Below are 25,365 nucleotides of genomic sequence, written 5' to 3' on the forward strand. Positions count from 1 at the left end.
AAAAACTGTTAAAAAAATTCAAAATAAATTTAATAATGGGATTATAAAAGCATTTAAACCGAGTGATAAGGCTTTTCTAGGCATGAGTGACTATAAATCAACTTTTCTTGACAATGGATGGCTTTCTCTCCATGTTTCCCGAGGCAAACAATCAATTACAATATGTTTTAATCAAAAAATGTAAAAACAATTCAAGATAAATTCAATAATGGGATTATAAAAGCATTTAAACCGAGTAATAAGGCTTTTCTAGGCATGAGTGACTGTAAATGATCTTTTCTTGACAATGGATGGTTTTCGCTCCACATTTCCTGAGGTAAAGAATCAATTACAATCTGTTTTAATCAAAAAATGTAAAAAAAAATTCAAAATAAATTCAATAATTGGATTATAAAGGCATTTAAATCGAGTAATAAGGCTTTTCTAGGCATGAGTGATTATAAATGAACTTTTCTTGACAATGGATGGCTTTCGCTCCATGTTTCCCGAGGCAAACAATCAATTACAATCTGTTTTAATCAAAAAATGTAAAAGTATTCAAATTAAATTCAATTATGAGATTATAAAAGCATTTAAAGCGAGTATTAAGGCTTTTATAGGCATGAGTGACTATAAATGAACTTTTCTTGATAGTGGATGGCTTTCGCTTCGCGTTTTCTAAGGCAAACAATCAATTAGAATCTGTTTCAACCAAAAAATGCAAAAAATATTCAAAATAAATTCAATAATGGGATTATAAAGCCATTTAAACCGAGTAATAAGGCTTTTCTAGGCATGAGTGACTATAAATGAACTTTTCTTCACAATGGATGGCCGTCGCTCCATGTTTCCCGAGGTAAACAATCAATTACAATCTATTTTAATCAAAAACTGTTAAAAAAATTCAAAATAAATTTAATAATGGGATTATAAAAGCATTTAAACCGAGTGATAAGGCTTTTCTAGGCATGAGTGACTATAAATCAACTTTTCTTGACAATGGATGGCTTTCTCTCCATGTTTCCCGAGGCAAACAATCAATTACAATATGTTTTAATCAAAAAATGTAAAAACAATTCAAGATAAATTCAATAATGGGATTATAAAAGCATTTAAACCGAGTAATAAGGCTTTTCTAGGCATGAGTGACTGTAAATGATCTTTTCTTGACAATGGATGGCTTTCACTCCACGTTTCCCGTGATAAACAATCAATTACAATCTGTTTTAATCAAAAAATGTAAAAAAAACTCAAAATAAATTCAATAATGGGATTATAAAAGCTTTTAAACGGAGTAATAAGGGTTTTCTAGGCATGAGTGACTATAAACGATCTTTTCTTGACAATAGATGGCTTTCGCTCCATGTTTCCCGTGGCAAACAATCAATTACAATATGTTTTAATCAAAAAATGTAAAAAAAATTCAAAATAAATTCAATAATGGGATTATAAAAGCATTTAAACCGAGTAATAAGGCTTCTGTAGGCATGAGTGACTGTAAATGATCTTTTCTTGACAATGGATGGTTTTCGCTCCACATTTCCTGAGGTAAAGAATCATTTACAATCTGTTTCAATCAAAAAATGTAAAAAAAATTCAAAATAAATTCAATAATAGGATTATAAAGGCATTTAAACCGAGTAATAAGGCTTTTCTAGGCATGAGTGATTATAAATGAACTTTTCTTAACAATGGATGGCTTTCGCTCCATGTTTCCCGAGGCAAACAATCAGTTACAATTTGTTTTAATCAAAAAATGTAAAAGTATTCAAATTAAATTCAATTATGAGATTATAAAAGCATTTAAAGCGAGTATTAAGGCTTTTATAGGCATGAGTGACTATAAATGAACTTTTCTTGACAGTGGATGGCTTTCGCTTCGCGTTTTTTGAGGCAAACAATCAATTAGAATCTGTTTCAATAAGAAAATGTAAAAAATATTCAAAATAAATTCAATAATGGGATTATAAAGACATTTAAACCGAGTAATAAGGCTTTTCTAGGCATAAGTGACTATAAATCAACTTTTCTTGACAATGGATGGCCGTCGCTCCATGTTTCCCGAGGTAAACAATCAATTACAATCTTTTTTAATCAAAAAACGTAAAAAAGATTCAAAATAAATTTAATAATGGGATTATAAAAGCATTTAAACCGAGTAATAAGGCTTTTCTAGGCATGAGTGACTATAAATCAACTTTTCTTGACAATGGATGGCTTTCTCTCCATGTTTCCCGAGGCAAACAATCAATTACAATATGTTTTAATCAAAATATGTAAAAAATTCAAATTAAATTCAATTATAGGATTATAAAAGCATTTAAAGCGAGTAATAAGGCTTTTCTAGGCATGAGTGACTATAAATGAACTTTTCTTGACAATGGATGGCTTTCGCTCCATGTTTCCCAAGGCAAACGATCAATTACAATCTGTTTTAATCAAAAAATGTAAAAAAAAATCAAAATAAATTTAATAATGGGATTATAAAAGCATTTAAACCGAGTAATAAGGCTTTTCTAGGCATGAGTGACTATAAATGAACTTTTCTTGACAATGGATGGCTTTCGCTTCATGTTTCCCATGGCGAACAATCAATTAGAATCTGTTTCAATCAAAAAATGTAAAAGATATTCAAAATTAAATCAATAATGGGATTATAAAAGCACTTGAACCGAGTAATAAGGCTTTTCTAGGCATGAGTGACTGTAAATGAACTTTTCTTGACAATGGATGGCTTTCGCTCCACGTTTCCCGAGGTAAACAATCAATTACAATCTGTTTTAATCAAAAAATGTAAAAAAAACTCAAAATAAATTCAATAATGGGATTATAAAAGCTTTTAAACCGAGTAATAAGGCTTTTCTAGGCATGAGTGACTATCAACGATCTTTTCTTGACAATGGATGGCTTTCGCTCCATGTTTCCCGAGGCAAACAATCAATTACAATATGTTTTAATCAAAAAATGTAAAAAAAATTCAAAATAAATTCAATAATGGGATTATAAAAGCATTTAAAGTGAGTAATAAAGCTTTTGTAGGCATGAGTGACTGTAAATGATCTTTTCTTGACAATGGATGGTTTTCGCTCCACATTTCTTCAGGTAAACAATCAATTACAATCTGTTTTAATCAAAAAACGTAAAAAAAATTCAAAATAAATTCAATAATGGGATTCTAAAAGCATTTAAACCGAGTAGTAAGGCTTTTCTATGCGTGAGTGACTGTAAATGATCTTTTCTTGACAATGGATGGCTTTCGCTTCACGTTTCACGAGGTAAACAATCAATTACAATCTGTTTTAATCAAAATATGTAAAAAATTCAAAATAAATTCAATTATGGGATTATAAAAGCATTTAAAGCGAGTAATAAAGCTTTCGTAGGCATTAATGATTATAAATGAACTTTTCTTGTCAATGGGTGGCTTTCGCTTCACGTTTCCCAAGGAAAACAATTAATTACAATCTGTTTGAATCAAAAAATGTAAAAAATTTAATTTAAATTCAATTATGGGATTATCAAAGCATTAAAACTGAGTAATAAGGCTTTTCCAGGAATGAGTGACTGTAAATGATCTTTTCTTGGCAATGGATGGCTTTCGCCCCACGTTTCCCATGAGAAAGAATCAATTACAATCTGTTTTAATCAAAAAATGTAAAAAAAAATTCAAAATAAATTCAATAATCGGATTATGATGGCATTTAAACCGAGTAATAGGGCTTTTCTAGGCATCAGTGACTATAAATGATCTTTTCTTGACAATGGATGGCTTTCGCTCCATTTTTCCCGAGGCAAACAATCAATTACAATATGTTTTAATCAAAAAATGTAAAAAGATTCAAATTAAATTCAATTACGGGATTATAAAAGCATTTAAAGCGAGTGTTAAGGCTTTTATAGGCATGAGTAACTATAAATGAACTTTTCTTTTCAATGGATGGCTTTCGCTCCATGTTTCTCAAGGCAAACAATCAATTACAATATGTTTTAATCAAAAATGTAAAAAATTCAAATTAAATTCAATTATGGGACTATAAAAGCATTAAAAGCGATTAATAAAACTTTCGTAGGCATTAATGATTATAAATAAACTTTTCTTGTCAATGGATGGCTTTGGCTTCACATTTCTTGAGGAAAACAATTAATTACAATCTGTTTGAATCAAAAAATGTAAAAAATTCAAATTAAATTCAATTATGGGATTATAAAAGCATTTAAAGCGAGTAATATGGCTTTTCTAGGCATGAGTGACCATAAATGAACTTTTCTTGACAATGGATGGCTTTCGCTTAGCGTCTTCAGAGGCAAACAATCAATTAGAATCTGTTTCAATCAAAAAATGTAAAAAATATTCAAAATAAATTCAATAATGGGATTATAAAAGCATTTAAAGCGAGTAATAAGGCTTTTCTAGGCATGAGTGACTATAAATGAACTTTTCTTGATAATGGATGGCTTTCGCTCCAAGTTTCCCGAGGCAAACAATCAATTAAAATCTGTTTTAATCAAAAAATGTAAAAAAATTCAAAATAAATTCAATAATGGGATTATAAAGGCATTTAAACCGAGCAATAAGGCTTTTCTAGGCATGAGTGACTGTAAATGAACTTTTCTTGACAATGGATGACTTTCGCTCCATGTTTCCCAAGGCAAACATACAATTACAATATGTTTTAATCAAAAAATGTAAAAACAACTCAAAATAAATTCAAAAATGCGATTATAAAAGCATTTAAACCGAGTAATAAGGCTTTTCTAGGCATGAGTGACTGTAAGTGATTTTTTCTTGACAATGGATGGCTTTAGCTCAACGTTTCCCGTGAGAAACAATCAATTACAATATGTTTTAATCAAAAAATGTAAAAAAAAAATTCAATAACCGGATTATAATGGCATTTAAACCGAGTAATAAGGCTTTTCTAGGCATCAGTGACTATAAATGATCTTTTCTTCACAATGGATGGCTTTCGCCCCATTTTTCCTGAGGCAAACAATCAATTACAATCTGTTTTAATCAAAAAATGTAAAAAGATTCAAATTAAATTCAATTACGGGATTATAAAAGCATTTAAAGCGAGTGTTAAGGCTTTTATAGGCATGAGTGACTATAAATGAACTTTTCTTTTCAATGGATGGCTTTCGCTCCACGTTTCTCGAGGCAAACAATCAATTACAATCTGTTTTAATAAAAAATGTAAAAAATTCAAATTAAATTCAATTATGGGACTATAAAAGCATTTAAAGCAAGTAATAAAACTTTCGTAAGCATTAATGATTATAAATAAACTTTTCTTGTCAATGGATGGCTTTGGCTTCACGTTTCTCGAGGAAAACAATTAATTACAATCTGTTTGAGTCAAAAAATGTAAAAAATTCAAATTAAATTCAATTATGGGATTATAAAAGTATTTAAAGCGAGTAATATGGTTTTTCTAGGCATGAGTGACCATAAATGAACTTTTCTTGACAATGGATGGCTTTCGCTTAGCGTCTTCAGAGGCAAAAAATCAATTAGAATCTGTTGCAATCAAAAAATGTAAAAAATATTCAAAATAAATTCAATAATGGGATTATAACAGCATTTAAAGCGAGTAATAAGGCTTCTCTAGGCATGAGTGACTATAAATGAACTTTTCTTGACAATGGATGGCTTTCGCTCCAAGTTTCCCGAGGCAAACAATCAATTAAAATCTGTTTTAATCAAAAAATGTAAAAAAAATTCAAAATAAATTCAATAATGGGATTATAAAGGCATTTAAACCGAGCAATAAGGCTTTTCTAGGCATGAGTGACTATAAATGAACTTTTCTTGACAATCGAAGGCTTTCGCTCCAGGTTTCCTGAGGCAAACAATCAATTACAATATGTTTTAATAAAAAAATGTAAAAACAATTCAAAATAAATTCAATAATGGGATTTTAAAAGCATTTAAACCGAGTAATAAGGCTTTTCTAGGCATGAGTGACTATAAATGAACTTTTCTTGACAATGGATGGCTTTCGCTCCACGTTTCCCGAGGCAAACAATCAATTACAATCTGTTTTAATCAAAAAATGTAAAAATATTCAAATTAAATTCAATTATGGGATTATAAAAGCATTTAAAGCGAGTATTAAGGCTTTTATAGGCATGAGTGACTATAAATGAACTTTTGATGACAGTGGATGGCTTTCGCTTCACGTTTTCAGAGGCAAACAATCAATTAGAATCTGTTTAAATCAAAAAATGTAAAAAATATTCAAAATAAATTCAATAATGGGATTATAAAGGCATTTAAACCGAATAATAAGGCTTTTCTAGGCATGAGTGACTATAAATGAACTTTTCTTGACAATGGATGGCTTTCGCTCCACGTTTCCCGAGGCAAACAATCAATTACAATCTGTTTTAATCAAAAAATGTAAAAATAGTCAAATTAAATTCAATTATGGGATTATAAAAGCATTTAAAGCGAGTATTAAGGCTTTTATAGGCATGAGAGACTATAAATGAACTTTTCATGACAGTGGATGGCTTTCGCTTCGCGTTTTCTAAGGCAAACAATCAATTAGAATCTGTTTCAATCAAAAAATGAAAAAAATATTCAAAATAAATTCAATAATGGGATTATAAAGGCATTTAAACCGAGTAATAAGGCTTTTCTAGGCATGAGTGACTATCAATGAACTTTTCTGGTCAATGGATAGCTTTCGCTTCACGTTCCCCGAGGAAAACAATTAATTACAATCTGTTTTAATCAAAATATGTAAAAAATTCAAATTAAATTCAATTATAGAATTATAAAAGCATTTAAAGCGAGTAATAAAGCTTTTCTAGGCATGAGTGACTATAAGTAAACTTTTCTTGACAATGGATGGCTTTCGCTCCATGTTTCCCGAGGCAAACGATCAATTACAATCTGTTTTAATCAAAAAATGTAAAAAAAATTCAAAATAAATTCAATAATGGGATTATTAAAGCTTTTAAACCGAGTAATGAGGCTTTTCTAGGCATGAGTGACTATAAATGAACTTTTCTTGACAATGGATGGCTTTCGCTCCACGTTTCTCGAGGTAAACAATCAATTACAATCTGTTTTAATCAAAAAATGTAAAAATATTCAAATTAAATTCAATTATGGGATTATAAAAGCATTTAAAGCGACTATTAAGGCTTTTATAGGCATGAGTGACTATAAATGAACTTTTCTTGACAATGGATGGCTTTTGCTTCCCATTTTCTGAGGCAAACAATCAATTAGAATCTGTTTCAATCAAAAAATATTAAAAATATTCAAAATAAATTCAATAATGGGATTATAAAGGCATTTAAACCGAGTAATAAGGCTTTTCTAGGCTTGAGTGACTATAAATGAACTTTTCCTGACAATGGATGGCTTTTGCTCCATGTTTCTCGAGGTAAACAATCAATTACAATACGTTTTAATCAAAAATGTAAAAAAAATTCAAAATAAATTCAATAATGGGATTATAAAGGCATTTAAACCGAGTAATAAGGCTTTTCTAGGCATGAGTGACTATAAATGATCTTTTCTTGACAATGGATGGCTTTCACATCACGTTTCCCGAGGAAAACATTTAATTACAATCTGTTTTAATCAAAATATGTAAAAAATTCAAATTAAATTCAACTATAGGATTATAAAAGCATTTAAAGCGAGTAATAAGGCTTTTCTAGGCATGAGTAACTATAAATGAACTTTTCTTGACAATGGATGGCTTTCGCTCCATGTTTCCCGATGTAAACGATCAATTACAATTTGTTTTAATCAAAAAATGTAAAAATATTCGAATTAAATTCAATTATGAGATTATAAAAGCATTTAAAGCGAGTATTAAGGCTTTTATAGGCATGAGAGACTATAAATGAACTTTTCATGACAGTGGATGGCTTTCGCTTCGCGTTTTCTGAGGTAAACAATCAATTAGAATCTGTTTCAATCAAAAAATGTAAAAAATATTCAAAATAAATTCAATAATAGGATTATAAAGGCATTTAAACCGAGCAATAAGGCTTTTCTAGGCATGAGTGACTATAAATGAACTTTTCTTGTCAATGGATGGCTTTCGCTCCACGTTTCCCGAGGTAAACAATCAATTACAATCTGTTTTAATCAGAAAATGAAAAAATATTCAAATTAAATTCAATTATGGGATTATAAAAGAATTTAAAGCGAGTGTTAAGGCTATTATAGGCATGAGAGACTATAAATGAACTTTTCATGACAGTGGATGGCTTTAGCTTCGCGTTTTCTGAGGCAAAAAATCAATTAGAATCTGTTTCAATCAAAAAATGTAAAAAATATTCAAAATAAATTCAATAATGGGATTATAAAGGCATTTAAACCGAGTAATAAGGCTTTTCTAGGCATGAGTGACTATAAATGAACTTTTCTTGACAATGGATGGCCGTCGCTCCATGTTTCCCGAGGTAAACAATCAATTACAATCTGTTTTAATTAAAAAATATAAAAAAATTTCAAAATAAATTTAATAATGGGATTGTAAAAGCATTTAAACCGAGTAATAAGACTTTTCTAGGCATGAATGACTATAAATGATCTTTTCTTGACAATGGATGGCTTTCACATCACGTTTCCCGAGGAAAACATTTAATTACAATCTGTTTGAATCAAAATATGTAAAAAATTCAAATTAAATTCAACTATAGGATTATAAAAGCATTTAAAGCGAGTAATAAGGCTTTTCTAGGCATGAGTGACTATAAATGAACTTTTCTTGACAATGGATGGCTTTCGCTCTATGTTTCCTGAGGTAAACGATCAATTACAATCTGTTTTAATCAAAAAATGTAAAAAAAAATCAAAATAAATTCAATAATGGGATTATAAAAGCTTTTAAACCAAGTAATAAGGCTTTTCTCGGCATGAGTGACTATAAATGATCTTTTCTTGACAATGGATGGCTTTCCCTCCAAGTTTCCCGAGGCAAACAATCAACTAGAATCTGTTTTAATAAAAAAATGCAAAAAAAATTTAAAATAAATTCAATAATGGGATTATAAAGGCATTTAAACCGAGTAATAAGGCTTTTCTAGGCATAAGTGACTATAAATGAACTTTTCTTGACAATGGATGCATTTCGCTCCACGTTTCCCGAGGTAAACAATCAATTACAATCTATTTTAATCAAAAAATATAAAAATATTCAAATTAAATTCAATTATGGGATTATAAAAGCATTTAAAGCGAGTATTAAGGCTTTTATAGGCATGAGAGACTATAAATGAACTTTTCATGACAGTGGATGGCTTTCGCTTCGCGTTTTCTGAGGCAAACATTTAATTAGAATCTGTTTCAATCAAAAAATACAAAAAATATTCAAAATAAATTCAATAATGGGATTATAAAGGCATTTAAACCGAGTAATAAGGCTTTTCTAGGCATGAGAGACTACAAATGAACTTTTCTTGGCAGTGGATGGCTTTCACTTCGCGTTTTCTGAGGCAAACAATCAATTAGAATCTGTTTCAATCAAAAAACGTAAAAAATATTCAAAATAAATTCAATAATGGGATTATAAAGGCATTTAAACCGAGTAATAAGGCTTTTCTAGGCATGAGTGACTGTAAATGAACTTTTCTTGACAATGGATGGCCGTCGCTCCATGTTTCCCGAGGTAAACAATCAATTACAATCTGTTTTAATCAAAAAATGTAAAAAAAAATTCAAAATAAATTTAATAATGGGATTATAAAAGCATTTAAACCGAGTAATAAGGTTTTTCTAGGCATGAGTGACTATAAATGATCTTTTCTTGACAATGGATGGTTTTCACATCACGTTTCCCGAGGAAAATATTTAATTACAATCTGTTTTAATCAAAATATGTAAAAAATTCAAATTAAATTCAACTATAGGATTATAAAAGCATTTAAAGCGAGTAATAAGGCTTTTCTAGGCATGAGTAACTATAAATGAACTTTTCTTGACAATGGATGGCTTTCGCTCCATGTTTCCCGATGTAAACGATCAATTACAATTTGTTTTAATCAAAAAATGTAAAAATATTCGAATTAAATTCAATTATGGGATTATAAAAGCATTTAAAGCGAGTATTAAGGCTTTTATAGGCATGAGAGACTATAAATGAACTTTTCATGACAGTGGATGGCTTTCGCTTCGCGTTTTCTGAGGTAAACAATCAATTAGAATCTGTTTCAATCAAAAAATGTAAAAAATATTCAAAATAAATTCAATAATAGGATTATAAAGGCATTTAAACCGAGCAATAAGGCTTTTCTAGGCATGAGTGACTATAAATGAACTTTTCTTGTCAATGGATGGCTTTCGCTCCACGTTTCCCGAGGTAAACAATCAATTACAATCTGTTTTAATCAAAAAATGTAAAAATATTCAAATTAAATTCAATTATGGGATTATAAAAGCATTTAAAGCGAGTATTAAGGCTTTTATAGGCATAAGTGACTATAAATGAACTTTTGATGACAGTGGATGGCTTTCGCTTCACGTTTTCAGAGGCAAACAATCAATTAGAATCTGTTTAAATCAAAAAAATGTAAAAAATATTCAAAATAAATTCAATAATGGGATTATAAAGGCATTTAAACCGAATAATAAGGCTTTTCTAGGCATGAGTGACTATAAATGAACTTTTCTTGACAATGGATGGCTTTCGCTCCACGTTTCCCGAGGCAAACAATCAATTACAATCTGTTTTAATCAAAAAATGTAAAAATATTCAAATTAAATTCAATTATGGGATTATAAAAGCATTTAAAGCGAGTATTAAGGCTTTTATAGGCATGAGAGACTATAAATGAACTTTTCATGACAGTGGATGGCTTTCGCTTCGCGTTTTCTAAGGAAAACAATCAATTAGAATCTGTTTCAATCAAAAAATGAAAAAAATATTCAAAATAAATTCAATAATGGGATTATAAAGGCATTTAAACCGAGTAATAAGGCTTTTCTAGGCATGAGTGACTATCAATGAACTTTTCTGGTCAATGGATAGCTTTCGCTTCACGTTTCCCGAGGAAAACAATTAATTACAATCTGTTTTAATCAAAATATGTAAAAAATTCAAATTAAATTCAATTATAGAATTATAAAAGCATTTAAAGCGAGTAATAAAGCTTTTCTAGGCATGAGTGACTATAAGTAAACTTTTCTTGACAATGGATGGCTTTCGCTCCATGTTTCCCGAGGCAAACGATCAATTACAATCTGTTTTAATCAAAAAATGTAAAAAAAATTCAAAATAAATTCAATAATGGGATTATTAAAGCTTTTAAACCGAGTAATGAGGCTTTTCTAGGCATGAGTGACTATAAATGAACTTTTCTTGACAATGGATGGCTTTCGCTCCACGTTTCTCGAGGTAAACAATCAATTACAATCTGTTTTAATCAAAAAATGTAAAAATATTCGAATTAAATTCAATTATGGGATTATAAAAGCATTTAAAGCGACTATTAAGGCTTTTATAGGCATGAGTGACTATAAATGAACTTTTCTTGACAATGGATGGCTTTTGCTTCCCATTTTCTGAGGCAAACAATCAATTAGAATCTGTTTCAATCAAAAAATATGAAAAATATTCAAAATAAATTCAATAATGGGATTATAAAGGCATTTAAACCGAGTAATAAGGCTTTTCTAGGCTTGAGTGACTATAAATGAACTTTTCCTGACAATGGATGGCTTTCGCTCCATGTTTCTCGAGGTAAACAATCAATTACAATACGTTTTAATCAGAAAATGTAAAAAAAATTCAAAATAAATTCAATAATGGGATTATAAAGGCATTTAAAGCGAGTATTAAGGCTTTTCTAGGCATGAGAGACTATAAATGAACTTTTCATGACAGTGGATGGCTTTAGCTTCGCGTTTTCTAAGGCAAAAAATCAATTAGAATCTGTTTCAATCAAAAAATGTAAAAAATATTCAAAATAAATTCAATAATGGGATTATAAAGGCATTTAAACCGAGTAATAAGGCTTTTCTAGGCATGAGTGACTATAAATGAACTTTTCTTGACAATGGATGGCCGTCGCTCCATGTTTCCCGAGGTAAACAATCAATTACAATCTGTTTTAATTAAAAAATATAAAAAAAATTCAAAACAAATTTAATAATGGGATTGTAAAAGCATTTAAACCGAGTAATAAGACTTTTCTAGGCATGAATGACTATAAATGATCTTTTCTTGACAATGGATGGCTTTCACATCACGTTTCCCGAGGAAAACATTTAATTACAATCTGTTTGAATCAAAATATGTAAAAAATTCAAATTAAATTCAACTATAGGATTATAAAAGCATTTAAAGCGAGTAATAAGGCTTTTCTAGGCATGAGTGACTATAAATGAACTTTTCTTGACAATGGATGGCTTTCGCTCTATGTTTCCTGAGGTAAACGATCAATTACAATCTGTTTTAATCAAAAAATGTAAAAAAAAATCAAAATAAATTCAATAATGGGATTATAAAAGCTTTTAAACCAAGTAATAAGGCTTTTCTCGGCATGAGTGACTATAAATGATCTTTTCTTGACAATGGATGGCTTTCCCTCCAAGTTTCCCGAGGCAAACAATCAACTAGAATCTGTTTTAATAAAAAAATGCAAAAAAAATTTAAAATAAATTCAATAATGGGATTATAAAGGCATTTAAACCGAGTAATAAGGCTTTTCTAGGCATGAGTGACTATAAATGAACTTTTCTTGACAATGGATGCATTTCGCTCCACGTTTCCCGAGGTAAACAATCAATTACAATCTATTTTAATCAAAAAATATAAAAATATTCAAATTAAATTCAATTATGGGATTATAAAAGCATTTAAAGCGAGTATTAAGGCTTTTATAGGCATGAGAGACTATAAATGAACTTTTCATGACAGTGGATGGCTTTCGCTTCGCGTTTTCTGAGGCAAACATTTAATTAGAATCTGTTTCAATCAAAAAATACAAAAAATATTCAAAATAAATTCAATAATGGGATTATAAAGGCATTTAAACCGAGTAATAAGGCTTTTCTAGGCATGAGAGACTACAAATGAACTTTTCTTGGCAGTGGATGGCTTTCACTTCGCGTTTTCTGAAGCAAACAATCAATTAGAATCTGTTTCAATCAAAAAACGTAAAAAATATTCAAAATAAATTCAATAATGGGATTATAAAGGCATTTAAACCGAGTAATAAGGCTTTTCTAGGCATGAGTGACTGTAAATGAACTTTTCTTGACAATGGATGGCCGTCGCTCCATGTTTCCCGAGGTAAACAATCAATTACAATCTGTTTTAATCAAAAAATGTAAAAAAAAATTCAAAATAAATTTAATAATGGGATTATAAAAGCATTTAAACCGAGTAATAAGGTTTTTCTAGGCATGAGTGACTATAAATGATCTTTTCTTGACAATGGATGGTTTTCACATCACGTTTCCCGAGGAAAATATTTAATTACAATCTGTTTTAATCAAAATATGTAAAAAATTCAAATTAAATTCAATTATAGGATTATAAAAGCATTTAAAGCAAGTAATAAGGCTTTTCTAGGCATGAGTGACTATAAATGAACTTTTCTTGACAATGGATGGCTTTCGCTCCATGTTTCCCGAGGTAAACGATCAATTACAATTTGTTTTAATCAAAAAATGTAAAAATATTCAAATTAAATTCAATTATGGGATTATAAAAGCATTTAAAGCGAGTATTAAGGCTTTTATAGGCATGAGAGACTATAAATGAACTTTTCATGACAGCGGATGGCTTTCGCTTCGCGTTTTCTGAGGCAAACAATCAATTAGAATCTGTTTCAATCAAAAAATGTAAAAAATATTCAAAATAAATTCAATAATAGGATTATAAAGGCATTTAAACCGAGTAATAAGGCTTTTCTAGGCATGAGTGACTATAAATGAACTTTTCTTGTCAATGGATGGCTTTCGCTCCACGTTTCCCGAGGTAAACAATCAATTACAATCTGTTTTAATCAGAAAATGTAAAAATATTCAAATTAAATTCAATTATGGGATTATAAAAGAATTTAAAGCGAGTATTAAGGCTTTTATAGGCATGAGAGACTATAAATGAACTTTTCATGACAGTGGATGGCTTTAGCTTCGCGTTTTCTGAGGCAAAAAATCAATTAGAATCTGTTTCAATCAAAAAATGTAAAAAATATTCAAAATAAATTCAATAATGGGATTATAAAGGCATTTAAACCGAGTAATAAGGCTTTTCTAGGCATGAGTGACTATAAATGAACTTTTCTTGACAATGGATGGCCGTCGCTCCATGTTTCCCGAGCTAAACAATCAATTACAATCTGTTTTAATTAAAAAATATAAAAAAAATTCAAAATAAATTTAATAATGGGATTGTAAAAGCATTTAAACCGAGTAATAAGACTTTTCTAGGCATGAGTGACTATAAATGATCTTTTCTTGACAATGGATGGCTTTCACATCACGTTTCCCGAGGAAAACATTTAATTACAATCTGTTTGAATCAAAATATGTAAAAAATTCAAATTAAATTCAACTATAGGATTATAAAAGCATTTAAAGCGAGTAATAAGGCTTTTCTAGGCATGAGTAGCTATAAATGAACTTTTCTTGACAATGGATGGCTTTCGCTCCATGTTTCCCGATGTAAACGATCAATTACAATTTGTTTTAATCAAAAAATGTAAAAATATTCGAATTAAATTCAATTATGGGATTATAAAAGCATTTAAAGCGAGTATTAAGGCTTTTATAGGCATGAGAGACTATAAATGAACTTTTCATGACAGTGGATGGCTTTCGCTTCGCGTTTTCTGAGGTAAACAATCAATTAGAATCTGTTTCAATCAAAAAATGTAAAAAATATTCAAAATAAATTCAATAATAGGATTATAAAGGCATTTAAACCGAGCAATAAGGCTTTTCTAGGCATGAGTGACTATAAATGAACTTTTCTTGTCAATGGATGGCTTTCGCTCCACGTTTCCCGAGGTAAACAATCAATTACAATCTGTTTTAATCAAAAAATGTAAAAATATTCAAATTAAATTCAATTATGGGATTATAAAAGCATTTAAAGCGAGTATTAAGGCTTTTATAGGCATAAGTGACTATAAATGAACTTTTGATGACAGTGGATGGCTTTCGCTTCACGTTTTCAGAGGCAAACAATCAATTAGAATCTGTTTAAATCAAAAAATGTAAAAAATATTCAAAATAAATTCAATAATGGGATTATAAAGGCATTTAAACCGAATAATAAGGCTTTTCTAGGCATGAGTGACTATAAATGAACTTTTCTTGACAATGGATGGCTTTCGCTCCACGTTTCCCGAGGCAAACAATCAATTACAATCTGTTTTAATCAAAAAATGTAAAAATAGTCAAATTAAATTCAATTATGGGATTATAAAAGCATTTAAAGCGAGTATTAAGGCTTTTATAGGCATGAGAGACTATAAATGAACTTTTCATGACAGTGGATGGCTTTCGCTTCGCGTTTTCTAAGGCAAACAATCAATTAGAATCTGTTTCAATCAAAAAATGAAAAAAATATTCAAAATAAATTCAATAATGGGATTATAAAGGCATTTAAACCGAGTAATAAGGCTTTTCTAGGCATGAGTGACTATCAATGAACTTTTCTGGTCAATGGATAGCTTTCGCTTCACGTTTCCCGAGGAAAACAATTAATTACAATCTGTTTTAATCAAAATATGTAAAAAATTCAAATTAAATTCAATTATAGAATTATAAAAGCATTTAAAGCGAGTAATAAAGCTTTTCTAGGCATGAGTGACTATAAGTAAACTTTTCTTGACAATGGATGGCTTTCGCTCCATGTTTCCCGAGGCAAACGATCAATTACAATCTGTTTTAATCAAAAAATGTAAAAAAAATTCAAAATAAATTCAATAATGGGATTATTAAAGCTTTTAAACCGAGTAATGAGGCTTTTCTAGGCATGAGTGACTATAAATGAACTTTTCTTGACAATGGATGGCTTTCGCTCCACGTTTCTCGAGGTAAACAATCAATTACAATCTGTTTTAATCAAAAAATGTAAAAATATTCGAATTAAATTCAATTATGGGATTATAAAAGCATTTAAAGCGACTATTAAGGCTTTTATAGGCATGAGTGACTATAAATGAACTTTTCTTGACAATGGATGGCTTTTGCTTCCCATTTTCTGAGGCAAACAATCAATTAGAATCTGTTTCAATCAAAAAATATGAAAAATATTCAAAATAAATTCAATAATGGGATTATAAAGGCATTTAAACCGAGTAATAAGGCTTTTCTAGGCTTGAGTGACTATAAATGAACTTTTCCTGACAATGGATGGCTTTCGCTCCATGTTTCTCGAGGTAAACAATCAATTACAATACGTTTTAATCAGAAAATGTAAAAAAAATTCAAAATAAATTCAATAATGGGATTATAAAGGCATTTAAAGCGAGTATTAAGGCTTTTCTAGGCATGAGAGACTATAAATGAACTTTTCATGACAGTGGATGGCTTTAGCTTCGCGTTTTCTAAGGCAAAAAATCAATTAGAATCTGTTTCAATCAAAAAATGTAAAAAATATTCAAAATAAATTCAATAATGGGATTATAAAGGCATTTAAACCGAGTAATAAGGCTTTTCTAGGCATGAGTGACTATAAATGAACTTTTCTTGACAATGGATGGCCGTCGCTCCATGTTTCCCGAGGTAAACAATCAATTACAATCTGTTTTAATTAAAAAATATAAAAAAAATTCAAAATAAATTTAATAATGGGATTGTAAAAGCATTTAAACCGAGTAATAAGACTTTTCTAGGCATGAATGACTATAAATGATCTTTTCTTGACAATGGATGGCTTTCACATCACGTTTCCCGAGGAAAACATTTAATTACAATCTGTTTGAATCAAAATATGTAAAAAATTCAAATTAAATTCAACTATAGGATTATAAAAGCATTTAAAGCGAGTAATAAGGCTTTTCTAGGCATGAGTGACTATAAATGAACTTTTCTTGACAATGGATGGCTTTCGCTCTATGTTTCCTGAGGTAAACGATCAATTACAATCTGTTTTAATCAAAAAATGTAAAAAAAAATCAAAATAAATTCAATAATGGGATTATAAAAGCTTTTAAACCAAGTAATAAGGCTTTTCTCGGCATGAGTGACTATAAATGATCTTTTCTTGACAATGGATGGCTTTCCCTCCAAGTTTCCCGAGGCAAACAATCAACTAGAATCTGTTTTAATAAAAAAATGCAAAAAAAATTTAAAATAAATTCAATAATGGGATTATAAAGGCATTTAAACCGAGTAATAAGGCTTTTCTAGGCATGAGTGACTATAAATGAACTTTTCTTGACAATGGATGCATTTCGCTCCACGTTTCCCGAGGTAAACAATCAATTACAATCTATTTTAATCAAAAAATATAAAAATATTCAAATTAAATTCAATTATGGGATTATAAAAGCATTTAAAGCGAGTATTAAGGCTTTTATAGGCATGAGAGACTATAAATGAACTTTTCATGACAGTGGATGGCTTTCGCTTCGCGTTTTCTGAGGCAAACATTTAATTAGAATCTGTTTCAATCAAAAAATACAAAAAATATTCAAAATAAATTCAATAATGGGATTATAAAGGCATTTAAACCGAGTAATAAGGCTTTTCTAGGCATGAGAGACTACAAATGAACTTTTCTTGGCAGTGGATGGCTTTCACTTCGCGTTTTCTGAAGCAAACAATCAATTAGAATCTGTTTCAATCAAAAAACGTAAAAAATATTCAAAATAAATTCAATAATGGGATTATAAAGGCATTTAAACCGAGTAATAAGGCTTTTCTAGGCATGAGTGACTGTAAATGAACTTTTCTTGACAATGGATGGCCGTCGCTCCATGTTTCCCGAGGTAAACAATCAATTACAATCTGTTTTAATCAAAAAATGTAAAAAAAAATTCAAAATAAATTTAATAATGGGATTATAAAAGCATTTAAACCGAGTAATAAGGTTTTTCTAGGCATGAGTGACTATAAATGATCTTTTCTTGACAATGGATGGTTTTCACATCACGTTTCCCGAGGAAAATATTTAATTACAATCTGTTTTAATCAAAATATGTAAAAAATTCAAATTAAATTCAATTATAGGATTATAAAAGCATTTAAAGCAAGTAATAAGGCTTTTCTAGGCATGAGTGACTATAAATGAACTTTTCTTGACAATGGATGGCTTTCGCTCCATGTTTCCCGAGGTAAACGATCAATTACAATTTGTTTTAATCAAAAAATGTAAAAATATTCAAATTAAATTCAATTATGGGATTATAAAAGCATTTAAAGCGAGTATTAAGGCTTTTATAGGCATGAGAGACTATAAATGAACTTTTTATGACAGCGGATGGCTTTCGCTTCGCGTTTTCTGAGGCAAACAATCAATTAGAATCTGTTTCAATCAAAAAATGTAAAAAATATTCAAAATAAATTCAATAATAGGATTATAAAGGCATTTAAACCGAGTAATAAGGCTTTTCTAGGCATGAGTGACTATAAATGAACTTTTCTTGTCAATGGATGGCTTTCGCTCCACGTTTCCCGAGGTAAACAATCAATTACAATCTGTTTTAATCAGAAAATGTAAAAATATTCAAATTAAATTCAATTATGGGATTATAAAAGAATTTAAAGCGAGTATTAAGGCTTTTATAGGCATGAGAGACTATAAATGAACTTTTCATGACAGTGGATGGCTTTAGCTTCGCGTTTTCTGAGGCAAAAAATCAATTAGAATCTGTTTCAATCAAAAAATGTAAAAAATATTCAAAATAAATTCAATAATGGGATTATAAAGGCATTTAAACCGAGTAATAAGGCTTTTCTAGGCATGAGTGACTATAAATGAACTTTTCTTGACAATGGATGGCCGTCGCTCCATGTTTCCCGAGCTAAACAATCAATTACAATCTGTTTTAATTAAAAAATATAAAAAAAATTCAAAATAAATTTAATAATGGGATTGTAAAAGCATTTAAACCGAGTAATAAGACTTTTCTAGGCATGAGTGACTATAAATGATCTTTTCTTGACAATGGATGGCTTTCACATCACGTTTCCCGAGGAAAACATTTAATTACAATCTGTTTGAATCAAAATATGTAAAAAATTCAAATTAAATTCAACTATAGGATTATAAAAGCATTTAAAGCGAGTAATAAGGCTTTTCTAGGCATGAGTAGCTATAAATGAACTTTTCTTGACAATGGATGGCTTTCGCTCCATGTTTCCCGATGTAAACGATCAATTACAATTTGTTTTAATCAAAAAATGTAAAAATATTCGAATTAAATTCAATTATGGGATTATAAAAGCATTTAAAGCGAGTATTAAGGCTTTTATAGGCATGAGAGACTATAAATGAACTTTTCATGACAGTGGATGGCTTTCGCTTCGCGTTTTCTGAGGTAAACAATCAATTAGAATCTGTTTCAATCAAAAAATGTAAAAAATATTCAAAATAAATTCAATAATAGGATTATAAAGGCATTTAAACCGAGCAATAAGGCTTTTCTAGGCATGAGTGACTATAAATGAACTTTTCTTGTCAATGGATGGCTTTCGCTCCACGTTTCCCGAGGTAAACAATCAATTACAATCTGTTTTAATCAAAAAATGTAAAAATATTCAAATTAAATTCAATTATGGGATTATAAAAGCATTTAAAGCGAGTATTAAGGCTTTTATAGGCATAAGTGACTATAAATGAACTTTTGATGACAGTGGATGGCTTTCGCTTCACGTTTTCAGAGGCAAACAATCAATTAGAATCTGTTTAAATCAAAAAATGTAAAAAATATTCAAAATAAATTCAATAATGGGATTATAAAGGCATTTAAACCGAATAATAAGGCTTTTCTAGGCATGAGTGACTATAAATGAACTTTTCTTGACAATGGATGGCTTTCGCTCCACGTTTCCCGAGGCAAACAATCAATTACAATCTGTTTTAATCAAAAAATGTAAAAATATTCAAATTAAATTCAATTATGGGATTATAAAAGCATTTAAAGCGAGTATTAAGGCTTTTATAGGCATGAGAGACTATAAATGAACTTTTCATGACAGTGGATGGCTTTCGCTTCGCGTTTTCTAAGGAAAACAATCAATTAGAATCTGTTTCAATCAAAAAATGAAAAAAATATTCAAAATAAATTCAATAATGGGATTATAAAGGCATTTAAACCGAGTAATAAGGCTTTTCTAGGCATGAGTGACTATCAATGAACTTTTCTGGTCAATGGATAGCTTTCGCTTCACGTTTCCCGAGGAAAACAATTAATTACAATCTGTTTTAATCAAAATATGTAAAAAATTCAAATTAAATTCAATTATAGAATTATAAAAGCATTTAAAGCGAGTAATAAAGCTTTTCTAGGCATGAGTGACTATAAGTAAACTTTTCTTGACAATGGATGGCTTTCGCTCCATGTTTCCCGAGGCAAACGATCAATTACAATCTGTTTTAATCAAAAAATGTAAAAAAAATTCAAAATAAATTCAATAATGGGATTATTAAAGCTTTTAAACCGAGTAATGAGGCTTTTCTAGGCATGAGTGACTATAAATGAACTTTTCTTGACAATGGATGGCTTTCGCTCCACGTTTCTCGAGGTAAACAATCAATTACAATCTGTTTTAATCAAAAAATGTAAAAATATTCGAATTAAATTCAATTATGGGATTATAAAAGCATTTAAAGCGACTATTAAGGCTTTTATAGGCATGAGTGACTATAAATGAACTTTTCTTGACAATGGATGGCTTTTGCTTCCCATTTTCTGAGGCAAACAATCAATTAGAATCTGTTTCAATCAAAAAATATGAAAAATATTCAAAATAAATTCAATAATGGGATTATAAAGGCATTTAAACCGAGTAATAAGGCTTTTCTAGGCTTGAGTGACTATAAATGAACTTTTCCTGACAATGGATGGCTTTCGCTCCATGTTTCTCGAGGTAAACAATCAATTACAATACGTTTTAATCAGAAAATGTAAAAAAAATTCAAAATAAATTCAATAATGGGATTATAAAGGCATTTAAAGCGAGTATTAAGGCTTTTCTAGGCATGAGAGACTATAAATGAACTTTTCATGACAGTGGATGGCTTTAGCTTCGCGTTTTCTAAGGCAAAAAATCAATTAGAATCTGTTTCAATCAAAAAATGTAAAAAATATTCAAAATAAATTCAATAATGGGATTATAAAGGCATTTAAACCGAGTAATAAGGCTTTTCTAGGCATGAGTGACTATAAATGAACTTTTCTTGACAATGGATGGCCGTCGCTCCATGTTTCCCGAGGTAAACAATCAATTACAATCTGTTTTAATTAAAAAATATAAAAAAAATTCAAAATAAATTTAATAATGGGATTGTAAAAGCATTTAAACCGAGTAATAAGACTTTTCTAGGCATGAATGACTATAAATGATCTTTTCTTGACAATGGATGGCTTTCACATCACGTTTCCCGAGGAAAACATTTAATTACAATCTGTTTGAATCAAAATATGTAAAAAATTCAAATTAAATTCAACTATAGGATTATAAAAGCATTTAAAGCGAGTAATAAGGCTTTTCTAGGCATGAGTGACTATAAATGAACTTTTCTTGACAATGGATGGCTTTCGCTCTATGTTTCCTGAGGTAAACGATCAATTACAATCTGTTTTAATCAAAAAATGTAAAAAAAAATCAAAATAAATTCAATAATGGGATTATAAAAGCTTTTAAACCAAGTAATAAGGCTTTTCTCGGCATGAGTGACTATAAATGATCTTTTCTTGACAATGGATGGCTTTCCCTCCAAGTTTCCCGAGGCAAACAATCAACTAGAATCTGTTTTAATAAAAAAATGCAAAAAAAATTTAAAATAAATTCAATAATGGGATTATAAAGGCATTTAAACCGAGTAATAAGGCTTTTCTAGGCATGAGTGACTATAAATGAACTTTTCTTGACAATGGATGCATTTCGCTCCACGTTTCCCGAGGTAAACAATCAATTACAATCTATTTTAATCAAAAAATATAAAAATATTCAAATTAAATTCAATTATGGGATTATAAAAGCATTTAAAGCGAGTATTAAGGCTTTTATAGGCATGAGAGACTATAAATGAACTTTTCATGACAGTGGATGGCTTTCGCTTCGCGTTTTCTGAGGCAAACATTTAATTAGAATCTGTTTCAATCAAAAAATACAAAAAATATTCAAAATAAATTCAATAATGGGATTATAAAGGCATTTAAACCGAGTAATAAGGCTTTTCTAGGCATGAGAGACTACAAATGAACTTTTCTTGGCAGTGGATGGCTTTCACTTCGCGTTTTCTGAAGCAAACAATCAATTAGAATCTGTTTCAATCAAAAAACGTAAAAAATATTCAAAATAAATTCAATAATGGGATTATAAAGGCATTTAAACCGAGTAATAAGGCTTTTCTAGGCATGAGTGACTGTAAATGAACTTTTCTTGACAATGGATGGCCGTCGCTCCATGTTTCCCGAGGTAAACAATCAATTACAATCTGTTTTAATCAAAAAATGTAAAAAAAAATTCAAAATAAATTTAATAATGGGATTATAAAAGCATTTAAACCGAGTAATAAGGTTTTTCTAGGCATGAGTGACTATAAATGATCTTTTCTTGACAATGGATGGTTTTCACATCACGTTTCCCGAGGAAAATATTTAATTACAATCTGTTTTAATCAAAATATGTAAAAAATTCAAATTAAATTCAATTATAGGATTATAAAAGCATTTAAAGCAAGTAATAAGGCTTTTCTAGGCATGAGTGACTATAAATGAACTTTTCTTGACAATGGATGGCTTTCGCTCCATGTTTCCCGAGGTAAACGATCAATTACAATTTCTTTTAATCAAAAAATGTAAAAATATTCAAATTAAATTCAATTATGGGATTATAAAAGCATTTAAAGCGAGTATTAAGGCTTTTATAGGCATGAGAGACTATAAATGAACTTTTCATGACAGCGGATGGCTTTCGCTTCGCGTTTTCTGAGGCAAACAATCAATTAGAATCTGTTTCAATCAAAAAATGTAAAAAATATTCAAAATAAATTCAATAATAGGATTATAAAGGCATTTAAACCGAGTAATAAGGCTTTTCTAGGCATGAGTGACTATAAATGAACTTTTCTTGTCAATGGATGGCTTTCGCTCCACGTTTTCCGAGGTAAACAATCAATTACAATCTGTTTTAATCAGAAAATGTAAAAATATTCAAATTAAATTCAATTATGGGATTATAAAAGAATTTAAAGCGAGTATTAAGGCTTTTATAGGCATGAGAGACTATAAATGAACTTTTCATGACAGTGGATGGCTTTAGCTTCGCGTTTTCTGAGGCAAAAAATCAATTAGAATCTGTTTCAATCAAAAAATGTAAAAAATATTCAAAATAAATTCAATAATGGGATTATAAAGGCATTTAAACCGAGTAATAAGGCTTTTCTAGGCATGAGTGACTATAAATGAACTTTTCTTGACAATGGATGGCCGTCGCTCCATGTTTCCCGAGCTAAACAATCAATTACAATCTGTTTTAATTAAAAAATATAAAAAAAATTCAAAATAAATTTAATAATGGGATTGTAAAAGCATTTAAACCGAGTAATAAGACTTTTCTAGGCATGAGTGACTATAAATGATCTTTTCTTGACAATGGATGGCTTTCACATCACGTTTCCCGAGGAAAACATTTAATTACAATCTGTTTGAATCAAAATATGTAAAAAATTCAAATTAAATTCAACTATAGGATTATAAAAGCATTTAAAGCGAGTAATAAGGCTTTTCTAGGCATGAGTAACTATAAATGAACTTTTCTTGACAATGGATGGCTTTCGCTCCATGTTTCCCGATGTAAACGATCAATTACAATTTGTTTTAATCAAAAAATGTAAAAATATTCGTATTAAATTCAATTATGGGATTATAAAAGCATTTAAAGCGAGTATTAAGGCTTTTATAGGCATGAGAGACTATAAATGAACTTTTCATGACAGTGGATGGCTTTCGCTTCGCGTTTTCTGAGGTAAACAATCAATTAGAATCTGTTTCAATCAAAAAATGTAAAAAATATTCAAAATAAATTCAATAATAGGATTATAAAGGCATTTAAACCGAGCAATAAGGCTTTTCTAGGCATGAGTGACTATAAATGAACTTTTCCTGTCAATGGATGGCTTTCGCTCCACGTTTCCCGAGGTAAACAATCAATTACAATCTGTTTTAATCAAAAAATGTAAAAATATTCAAATTAAATTCAATTATGGGATTATAAAAGCATTTAAAGCGAGTATTAAGGCTTTTATAGGCATAAGTGACTATAAATGAACTTTTGATGACAGTGGATGGCTTTCGCTTCACGTTTTCAGAGGCAAACAATCAATTAGAATCTGTTTAAATCAAAAAATGTAAAAAATATTCAAAATAAATTCAATAATGGGATTATAAAGGCATTTAAACCGAATAATAAGGCTTTTCTAGGCATGAGTGACTATAAATGAACTTTTCTTGACAATGGATGGCTTTCGCTCCACGTTTCCCGAGGCAAACAATCAATTACAATCTGTTTTAATCAAAAAATGTAAAAATATTCAAATTAAATTCAATTATGGGATTATAAAAGCATTTAAAGCGAGTATTAAGGCTTTTATAGGCATGAGAGACTATAAATGAACTTTTCATGACAGTGGATGGCTTTCGCTTCGCGTTTTCTAAGGAAAACAATCAATTAGAATCTGTTTCAATCAAAAAATGAAAAAAATATTCAAAATAAATTCAATAATGGGATTATAAAGGCATTTAAACCGAGTAATAAGGCTTTTCTAGGCATGAGTGACTATCAATGAACTTTTCTGGTCAATGGATAGCTTTCGCTTCACGTTTCCCGAGGAAAACAATTAATTACAATCTGTTTTAATCAAAATATGTAAAAAATTCAAATTAAATTCAATTATAGAATTATAAAAGCATTTAAAGCGAGTAATAAAGCTTTTCTAGGCATGAGTGACTATAAGTAAACTTTTCTTGACAATGGATGGCTTTCGCTCCATGTTTCCCGAGGCAAACGATCAATTACAATCTGTTTTAATCAAAAAATGTAAAAAAAATTCAAAATAAATTCAATAATGGGATTATTAAAGCTTTTAAACCGAGTAATGAGGCTTTTCTAGGCATGAGTGACTATAAATGAACTTTTCTTGACAATGGATGGCTTTCGCTCCACGTTTCTCGAGGTAAACAATCAATTACAATCTGTTTTAATTAAAAAATATAAAAAAAATTCAA

Source organism: Theobroma cacao, chromosome 6 (genome assembly GCF_053813885.1).
Source record: "Theobroma cacao isolate CCN51 chromosome 6, ASM5381388v1, whole genome shotgun sequence".
In the NCBI taxonomy this organism is placed as follows: domain Eukaryota; kingdom Viridiplantae; phylum Streptophyta; class Magnoliopsida; order Malvales; family Malvaceae; genus Theobroma; species Theobroma cacao.